The sequence below is a fragment of the Equus przewalskii genome, chromosome 7 (assembly GCF_037783145.1).
Source record: "Equus przewalskii isolate Varuska chromosome 7, EquPr2, whole genome shotgun sequence".
Taxonomy (NCBI): domain Eukaryota; kingdom Metazoa; phylum Chordata; class Mammalia; order Perissodactyla; family Equidae; genus Equus; species Equus przewalskii.
In genome coordinates this window covers 92,875,026-92,884,535 of record NC_091837.1, presented here as the reverse complement: position 1 = coordinate 92,884,535, position 9,510 = coordinate 92,875,026, and the positions used below count along the sequence as shown (strand labels likewise).

At 47.4% G+C, this 9,510-nt stretch overlaps 1 long non-coding RNA gene across 2 annotated transcripts; it reads left to right on the top strand.

The window, feature by feature from the left end:
• The first annotated feature begins 469 nt into the window (after window positions 1-469).
• On the top strand, window positions 470-9,191 carry LOC139084951 (uncharacterized). Of its 2 annotated transcripts, none has more exons than XR_011542891.1 (3): window positions 470-2,122; window positions 5,266-6,115; window positions 8,934-9,191. It is a non-coding gene; the product is annotated as an uncharacterized lncRNA (long non-coding RNA). The 2 variants fall into 2 exon arrangements; XR_011542892.1 differs by lacking the exon at window positions 8,934-9,191 and adding an exon at window positions 8,184-8,741.
• Window positions 9,192-9,510: the final 319 nt, after the last annotated feature.

Sequence of the window (9,510 nt, the reverse complement as noted above, 5' to 3'; positions counted from 1 at the left end):
TTTGTTCTGTTAGTTCAGAAGAAGCCCTGCACTGACACAGGGCAGGTCCCTCACAGCCCCACCGGTGCAGTCATCTGCTAAAGGATTTCCAGAAACTCCACAGCCAGGGTGCACTGTGAGCGTTTATCCCTGCTGCTGGAAGCCAGGCTTCTCTGACCCCACGGTAGAAGTCCTACCCGGGGTGGACCCCACTCCCCTTTCCAGCCCCACCCTCTGCATATCTCATACACAAACCCTCTGTGGCGGCCAGGCTGGGGTACTCCCTGCTCCCAGCCTTGCCAGGCAGCACAGCCCTCCTCTCCACCTCTGCTTGCAAGAGTCTGTCTTCTCCTCTGCTCATCCACCTTAGGCACCAGCTCACGTCACACTGCCTCTGTGCTCCCTGCCCCTGGGCTACCTACCCTCACACCAGGACTGAGTACCTGTTCATATGGAGTTCACAGGACCAGCTCCCAATCCATGCTTTGTTGTATTTGCTCACGTAACTGTCAAAACTTAGATTTATAATCCACCTCTCCCTGCAAGGATTTCACTGACTTATTAACATGACTGTATGTGCAGTAAGAGAAAGAGGAATGGCAGTCAAGGCTGTGAAAGGGAAAAAGGAGCAAGTGCTCTCATCTGGAAGAAAATATAGGAACCGCGATGAAGGACCAACCTAATTTCAGAATTTCCTATGGTCCGAGGCAAGAAATGAAACACGAGCTTCCCAGAATCAATTTCCGGAAAGGAAGACTCACACGTGTTTCTCATGAGCTTTTTCGCTGTGGGCACAATGGACAGTGCTCTCGGTAGATGGTCCTACAGGAATTCAGTCGATGCACGTTGCACGTACAGTAGCTCATGCCTGCTGATGCTAACACTGGGGACTCCGGGGCTGTCACTGGCTCTCGCTGAAATGTCTGGACATTTATATATGCCCTTCTCTTCCAAGAAGCAAACCAGAGTTCTCAAAACTTCGCTTCAGCTGGTATTTCTATTTCCTCCACACTGATCTCAGTCACCAAGCAAATGTGAGTACTTTATTCCACTTTCCAAATATCATCGTCTTCATTAAGTTCCTGGCTGACTTTGGAGCATCATTTCAGGATAAGTTTTCAATGTTAAAGTTGATATCTTGGTGACTGAAAAGAATCTTAGAACGAGGCCTTACTTGTGATGATTTAATTGGTGCAGATTCCTAGGACTGTCGTAATAAATTGGCACAAACCAGGTGACTTAAAACAACACAAATTTATTCTCTCACAGTTGTAAGGCTGAAAATTTGACATCCAAGTGTCAGCAGGGCGACAGTCACTCCCCCTGAGACATCCTTCCTGGCCTTGTCCAGCTCCCGGAGGCTCTAGCAGCCCTCAGCTTACGGAGGCATCACTCGGATCCGCCCCCTCCACGTGGCCTTCCGCCGTCAGTGAGCATCCCTGTGTCTTCACAGGGCGTTCCCCTCTCTGTGTCTGCATCCACCTTCCTCTTTTCATCAGAGGACACCAGTCATCGGATTGGGGTCCAACCACATGCATTGTGACCTCATCCAAGCTTGATTACATCCGCAAAGACTCTATTTCTGAGGCCACATTCTGAGGTTCTGGGTGGACGTGGATTTAGGGTGGACTGTATTGAACCCGGTACAGTTGGATGACACAGGAATGTATTAAAGACATGCTGCTTTATTTGAAAGATAAAGTCTTTTTTCTGTTAAGGGCAGCAGTGGTCTTTGACAAAGAAGTAATGATGCTGAGACCTGCGCTATGACGTCTGAAGGCACGAGGTAGAGTGGGTCAGGGCACACAGCTGTCATCTTGAGACAGAGGACCTCGCGTTTCCTGGCTTCAAACCTCCCAGCTCTAGGGCCTTAGGAAAGTCACTTAAACTTCCTGAGACCGTGTATTTTCAAGAAAATTACTCGACAAATATTTACTTCAAAGTTCCTATGTTCTGGGCAGGGGCTCTGCCCTGAAGAAACAGATCACCCATGAGCGTCAGCCAACTCCGTGTGACAAGACAATGTGTGGAAGTCATGAAAGAAACCAGATACGTGGAAAATGATTTCTCTTGCGCTGCTGAGGGTTGGGTCACATCAGGGGAACAACCAAGAGGTGGTGACATGTGAGAGGAATCTCTTGAGGTGAGAGCTACCGGGGTTCCTGCAGTGGAGGGAGCATGAGCAAAGAGCAGAGGTGGCTGTCAATCACAGGGCACATTTTGGAACAGCCCCTGGTGTGGCCTTGGGGTGTGTGGAGCAGGTGGAAACAGCACTTAGGTAACGGCTGGCAGAGCACTTGAGGGTGTGGCTGCCCTGGGCACAAGAGTAGCCCCGGGGAGTGAGCACATGAGGGCTGTGTTCTGGAAGAAGAATCCAGACGACACTGTGAGAAGCGGCTGGGAACAGAGAGGGACTTGACTCAGAACTCAAAGTTGCTCCTGGCTGTGGTAATGAGAGAGCAGAAGTGGAGCCAGGGCATTCAGAGGGAGAGACGGTGGCTCCCCTGAGATGCAAAGCAGGGGGCTGAGCCTCGAGGGTTGGGAGAAGGGGGAGACCCAGTGTTTGAAAGCAGGGGCTATTCTGTGCTGCAGCCCACAGAGAGGTGATGGGGATGAGTGGGGAGGTTCCGAGACAAGATGGAGCGTGAACCAAGAGAGTCACCGCTCGTAGGTGTAAGGGGAGAGTTTGACTTACTCAGACCTGCGTTCCTTGGAATCAGGAAGCTAAACCAATCCTTAAAAGGACTTCTGTCCTTTGGAGACTAATCAGGAAACAGAGTGGGATGTGGTCTCCAGAGAAAGGGAGAGCAGCTGCCCAGAGAGATGCTGAGAGGTCCTACCTGGTCAGGGTGAAACTGACTGGGGTGCTTAACTGTGATGGAGTTAACCAGTGCTGACCTTTCCTCTCTTCCAGTTCTGAAAGTTATCATTTCTACACACATTAGAAGAGCAGGTTGAAATTAACAAAAAGAGGACCTAGAAAAGGAAGAAGGAAAAAGTCCACGATTCTTGCAATTCCAGCTGAGCATTAGGACCCAGGAACATTTTCCTTCATGTTTTCCCTTTAAACACAGAACCTTCATTAGAGGCAAATTGTAGGGCTTGGCCTGGTGGCCCTCCGGTGGAGAGCAGGAGGATGGATGCCTCAGTCCTGCCAGGAGCACCACCCTGCCCCCTCCCCAAGCCACCGCTGCCCGGGTGGCACTGGAGACTTGGTCCTGCCTACTGGCCAGGGCAACAGCAGGTTCTCTGGGGCTCCTCCCCTGTGTTGTCCTCAGCTGGAACCACTCAGTGCTGATATTGCTCTGCGTTTCTCATGCATTCTCTTCCACGCCAGCACATGTCAACAAAGAGAGTGTGCGCAAAGCACAAACACGCCCACACAACCAACAACAAACAACCCCCAGCCCTCTCTTTTCTCCTTTCACATGACTAGGCGATTAAATTCTTCCTAATCAAAGAGACAGATGAAATGAGTTTATTAATAAAAGTCCCGTCAGGAAGATTGGAAATGAATGATTAGTAAAATCCGCCCCATTTTACTTATAGACAGACCCCCCTCATGGAGAGGCATCTGTGAAGGGCAGGAGTTCCCGAGAAGGTTGGGGATGGAAGCATCTGGAAGCTGTTTGAGATATGGATTAGGAGTCAAGCTGCACACAGACACCGCCTCCAGCCACACAGGCTCGCTCTGCGGAGGGAAAATATGCTGCTTGTTTACAGTGCTACTTTTCCCTCCGCTTGTTATCTGTTTTATTTCTTCCTTGGTTCCCGCTCCCCCGCCATTCATGTGCAATTATGTCTGCACAGATCCGCCAGCTGTAGGGCTTGTTAACCGTGCCCACCTCGCAAGCTGTCGGCAGAACTGCGAGCAAGGAGGCCGGGCTGTGCGCACGTGTTTACATCTTCTTCCTATTTGGTGTGTTTAGCAAGAACAAAAACAAAAATTGTTTGGTCTTTTTACTGTAGACTGGCCAAAGTAAGCACAAGAGAGCATTGGACATTAAAGACACATCTGCATGCACAAACGTGCACACTTGCACACACAGCCCAAGCAGCAGGCACATGCATGTGGGCATACATTCATATGCACACATTTACACACACACACAATCTAAGCAACAAGCAATGCGTGTGAGAATACATCCGCAAGCATGCACACACGTGCACACACATGCATTCTCACACTCACAGGCATGTTTAAACATGATGGCTGGAGTTATTTTTCCCATGACTTGTTCATCTCTTTATCACTCAAGCCCTTGAAGAATTGCACTTTTAGGTCTCCAATTTCTACATCTGGAAAACATTCTCTGGGACCCTTTTTATGATCATTGCCAATTCAAGAATTTTTAAATGTGATTCTTCTTAGCCAATACTTATCTCTTTGATAACAGCAGACTGTCTTTGTGTTTCACAAATGGTTCAGGAATCATTACGATACAGGATAATCAGTTGCTGTAAGTTAGTGATAGGAGTTCTTGCCTTCACTCCATAAGGAAGAAGAATCATAAGTCTGGTTTTATTTTTTAAATCTAACTCACAATCAATAAGTGAGTAAACTTGGCAGTAAACCGCCAAGGCCAAGTTCGGAGTGAGCCACCCTGGTGCTGGGCAAGGGCAGTGCTCGCCTCGGCCCTGTTGAGTGGCTTCTGAGAGCAGAGCAGAGCAGGGCGTGCAACGTGCACTGAAGGAGCTCTGGACGCAGAAGGAGAAACCTGCACTGCTCCCCTAGTGCTCTTCCTCAGGACACCTGCCCCGACGTGCAAGCTGCCCCAGGCAGTCGGGAGGTGGAGCCTTCATCTGTGGGAGCTGGAAGCTGGCACCCAGAGCTGGAGCTCCCTCAGGAAAAGACCCTGGGAATTTTAGGGCAAAAACCTACTCTGACTTGTGGAATTGAATCATTTCACGTATTGTGTGTGTGTGGCTGCATTTTATTTGAACCTTTAACATTACCATTTCAATTTGAGACAACCAGCAGGATAAAATAAAGCCAAAAAGGAAAACAAAAAAGGAAAACCTGTTGCAAGGATGTAGATAAGTGTCAAAATAAAGATCAGACTAAATACTTGTGGTCTTTCCAGAATTCAGTCCTCCCCTTAGTGCCCCCAACCTCTCCCAACAGTAGTGCCATCCTACCATACTTGCACCAAGTTGGCTCTTGTGTACCAAGTTCACAAGCACCAACTCCAGGGCAATTTGTTAAAATTGCAGATGTCCTGGCCCCACCCCAGAGGTTCTGCTTTGGCGGTTCCCTGGGTGAGCCCTGAAATCTGTCTTTTTCAGAGGCACTGGGTATGACCTGAGGCAGCTCCCCCCAGACTGCTCTTCAAGACCCATCCCTAAGATCACACGTCTGCTTCTGGTCCACATGTCCCAGCTGCTGAACAGTCTCTGTGGCGCCATTTTCCCGGAACAGAAGACACACCTGTCTATTTATCTACCTGTGACCTTTCTCACTTTACTGGACACACAGAAAATGCCATCGACTCCTTCTGGGTGTAAAGTCAAGAAGGCCATGCCCAGTGAAGGCACGAATGGTCGTTAGGCTTGATGGCCTCATTTGGAAGAGCTCAATGGCCAAACAAGGTTTTTCCCGCAAAAAAGCTCCATGTCATCAATACTCAGTTCCTCCTCTTGCCCAACCGAAGCCCCCTCCTCCTTTGGTGACACGCAGCACTTCCACTCTGCTGTAAGCACGCCTCTGACCTGGGGTTGGATGTCCAGTCAATGATGCTCATTTCATTCTCCTCATCCTGCCTTTTTGAGTGGGTCTTTGTGTGACACCAGGGCCATGGCCTGCCTGGGCTTCCTGGAGCGCCCTCAGTCCTTCCCGCTGTATTCCAGATCCAGTGCAGCACAATCATTCTGCTGTTCTCAGGGGGCTGCGTTCTTACAGAACCCCAACCCTTCCTTCCTGTTCTGGAGAGGCAAACTCACTCCGTGTAGGTGGTCAGCTCGGCCTGAGGGGACAGGGAAGGCTGTGACAGTTGAGGACCCCAATGGAACGTCCCTCAAAGAAGGCGGGGGCGCCAGGAGGCATCCCTCAGATGTTGAAGACACTGTGGATGGAGGGGTTAGGTTCCATGCAGGCGAGGTCATGACCTGACAAAAAATGGGAATCTAGGGGTGCAAGGTAAGACACAAAGAGTCAACCCACAGGTAGGGCACTGAGGGAAATCCAACCCGGTGGTTATGGAAAGGTCAAGCACCTCAGGGAAGGGTGAACACTTATGGGGCTGTATAGCTCCAGAGACTTTTAGAGGCCACCTTTTAGCATTCCTCAGGTCAGATGCACCCCGGGAGCCATCTGGGACTCAGTGGGATTGCGGTGGGTCCCATGATGTCAGGAGGAACTCGCGGGGGGACCAGCCTAGGATCAGAGTCCCATAGCTTCCTTTCACCTCCCAAACTTGCAGAGAAGGCACCCTCCCATCTCTGAACTTCTGCTGTATTTTGAATCCTGTCAAACGTTTGGTGAGTAATAACACTGCTCTACTCATTTCATGTGGGATCAGTTCTGTGTTTACAACAAGCTGTATGTTCGGAGAGAACAAATATCCTTTCTACAATATACGCAATGGAAGGCATACAATAAGTACTAAATGAATGTTTTGATGCATTTATTTGACATCCTGCTCCCAAGTGATTTTACCCATTGAAGCCCCTCCCAGCCCAGTGAAATGTCTCCCACTTAAATTAATCATTGTTATGGGCTGAATTGTCCCCTGACCCCATTCACATACTGAAGCCCTAACCCCCATGTGACTGTATTGGAGGTGGGCCTTAGGGAGGTGATTAAGGTCAAATGAGGTCATAGAGTGGACTCTGATCTGCTGTGACTTGTGCCCATGGGAGGCAGGGGGTGTGAAAGCCAGTTTCATCTGGGCCACGATGCCCACCAGGACTTTGTTTCCTCCATCTCTGTCCTCTCCCCATGGTGACCGCTCCACCTGCAACTTCCATCCCATGGTAGTTGCAAGATGGTGGCCATATGCTTCAATTGTGTCCAACAACAGAGACCAATGTCTCCCACTGAGTATAGGAAGTGTTTTGAGATAATTTAAGCTTGGGTTTTATGGGTACCTTTAAACTAATGCCAGGGGAAGTGGGGTAGCTGTAATAGGGGACAACTTTGGAACTTGTTGTGGGGAAGGCTTCCCAGGACCACAGGGCTCCCCTGGGAAATCAGGGAAGGGAAAGGAGGTAACGAGAGACTCACTGATGTTCACTGCACCCGCTGGAGCTGACGGCTTTGTTCAGCAGCTCCTGAAAATGCTACTGCTTAAAGCAAAGACGTTCTGTCATCTGGTCCCTCAAAGAACGTTTCTGGACCTCTGTGGAGCTATAACTAAGGGCTAACCAAACAAGATTTTTTGAACAGCCCAACATGGTTCCACACCCTGAAAACAATCCTTTCATATTCATGCTTAATACAAGTTTTTATTTAAAATCCTTTCTTGTACCTTATTGATAATGCAGATATGCATAAATTATAAATATTTGGCAGATTAATTGAGAGGTACATATAGCGAAGTCTATTCTAGAACTACAGGAATTTCCTTTATTTTTCGTACCTTTATATTTCTAAAAGAAGATAGCCAGAAAATTGCAGACTGATGGTCACAATTATAAAATTTAATGACATTCAAGAAGGCCTTTGAAAATTGATGTACAGTCAAAAAAAAAAATCAAGCCTTATGCCCTCTTACATTTGACAGCACCGCTAATGGCTTTCAACAGGATGGGATTGATCATGCTGTTATCTAGAATTTATGTTGTGCTTTACATTTTCTAAGTGGTTTACGACTCTGAGTGGTTCATTACTGGACCCCTGTGTAATAAGTCACTGTGAGGAAACTGAGGCCTGAAGCATTTGAGTGAGCTGCCTGACATCCCATGGTCAGTAACTCACTAAAAAGCCGTACAAGCTCATTACACTTATGTTTCTACCATAATATTTAAAACATTGGCCTTAAGACATAGAGGAGAGGCAACCACATACACATATTTTGACTCCTCATTCTTTTGTCATTAAGCCAGCATGCAGCATCCTAACTGGTGTACTATAGAAAAACCAATAGAAAATGATTCAGCTGGCTCAGGTGATAGATAATTTATGATCCCATGTAGCAAGATGTCCAGAGGTGTGTGATGCTAGTGTTGATTTAGTCAGTGGCTTAAAAACATCTTGTGGTACCCAGGTCTCTCCATGCTTTGGCTCACTGGTCCTTCGTGCCTTGGCCTGGACCTCCTCATGGTCAAGGTGCCTCAGGAACTCAAGGCATCACAACTTCACCAAATCAGGCAGAGAAAAAAGAGAAAAAGAAATTGTGGCTTCTCCTGTGTTTTTTTCCTCGAAATGGAAACTATTTCCCAGAGTACTCTCAACAAACTTCTTTTAATGACTTATTGACCAGAACTGAGTCACAAATCTACACTTCAATCTACAGAATCTACCAAAAGAGATGTGATGACGAACAGAAAAACCTGGCTCACCCCGGGGTGGGGGTTGTCTCATTGCTAATCTAGCCAAAGTTGTACAGCGATTTCAGACCCACCAGACTGGAGCCCACTGCCCCTTCCATTACCATGTGAGCGAAAACTTTCCAAACTGGTTTTAATTCCCATCAAACTTATCTCCCAACACGAGATTGCAATCACGGCTTCATGCTCTGACCATTTCATCATGCCAGTTATAAGGCCGAGAGAAAGTAAAGAAGCTTCTAATAAATTTTACAAATAAATATGGATTATATGGAGTTTTACTAAGTGTAACAAATATTATGTCAGCCTTTGGATTAGTTTATATTTGTTATATTATTGGTGAATGCTGTAAATATATAAACTTCCTATTTTACTATAAAATAAATTACTTTATTTATTTGCAAAACTGCCTGCCACAGTATTAAATTTCTTCCGACTTTTAATTAAATGGTTTCTGTTTTTCCTAGTCTCATGGTCCGCCCATAGGAGCAGTCATGAATCTTGGGAGATATGTTAAGATGAGAATTCATACATGCAGAGAGGAATTGCTGCTTCAGGCTGAGCCAGGGCAGAGGGACTGGATCCACCTTCTGCACGAACAACCAAACACCAGGCAAAATAGATGAAATGATGGTTTTCAAGAAACTGGTCATCAGGCAACAGAGGACATTGATCACTGATATTAAGTAAGACACTAATGAAGTAAATCCCTGTATTTACCCCAGTTAATGGTTTTATGAGAGGTTTTAGGCTATGGCCTCAGGAGAGGCAACTGGGTGGAGTCAGGTGGTCTCCCTGAGTTGGGGAGGTGATGCTGAAAGTCTGGAGACAGCAGGGTGGCTGGAGCTCAGAGGACAGAGTACTAGACAGAAGAGAGTACTCGTGAGGTCTGTCAAGGGTCTTATTCACGTATTTAGCACCTGCATATGAGGAAATACCCACACACCTTGGAGGATTTGTGATAACAATGCCCAGAGTTCACAGAGGGCCAGGAACAGCACTGATTACAACACCCAGCCTAGAAAATGTAATCTTTTATGGGAA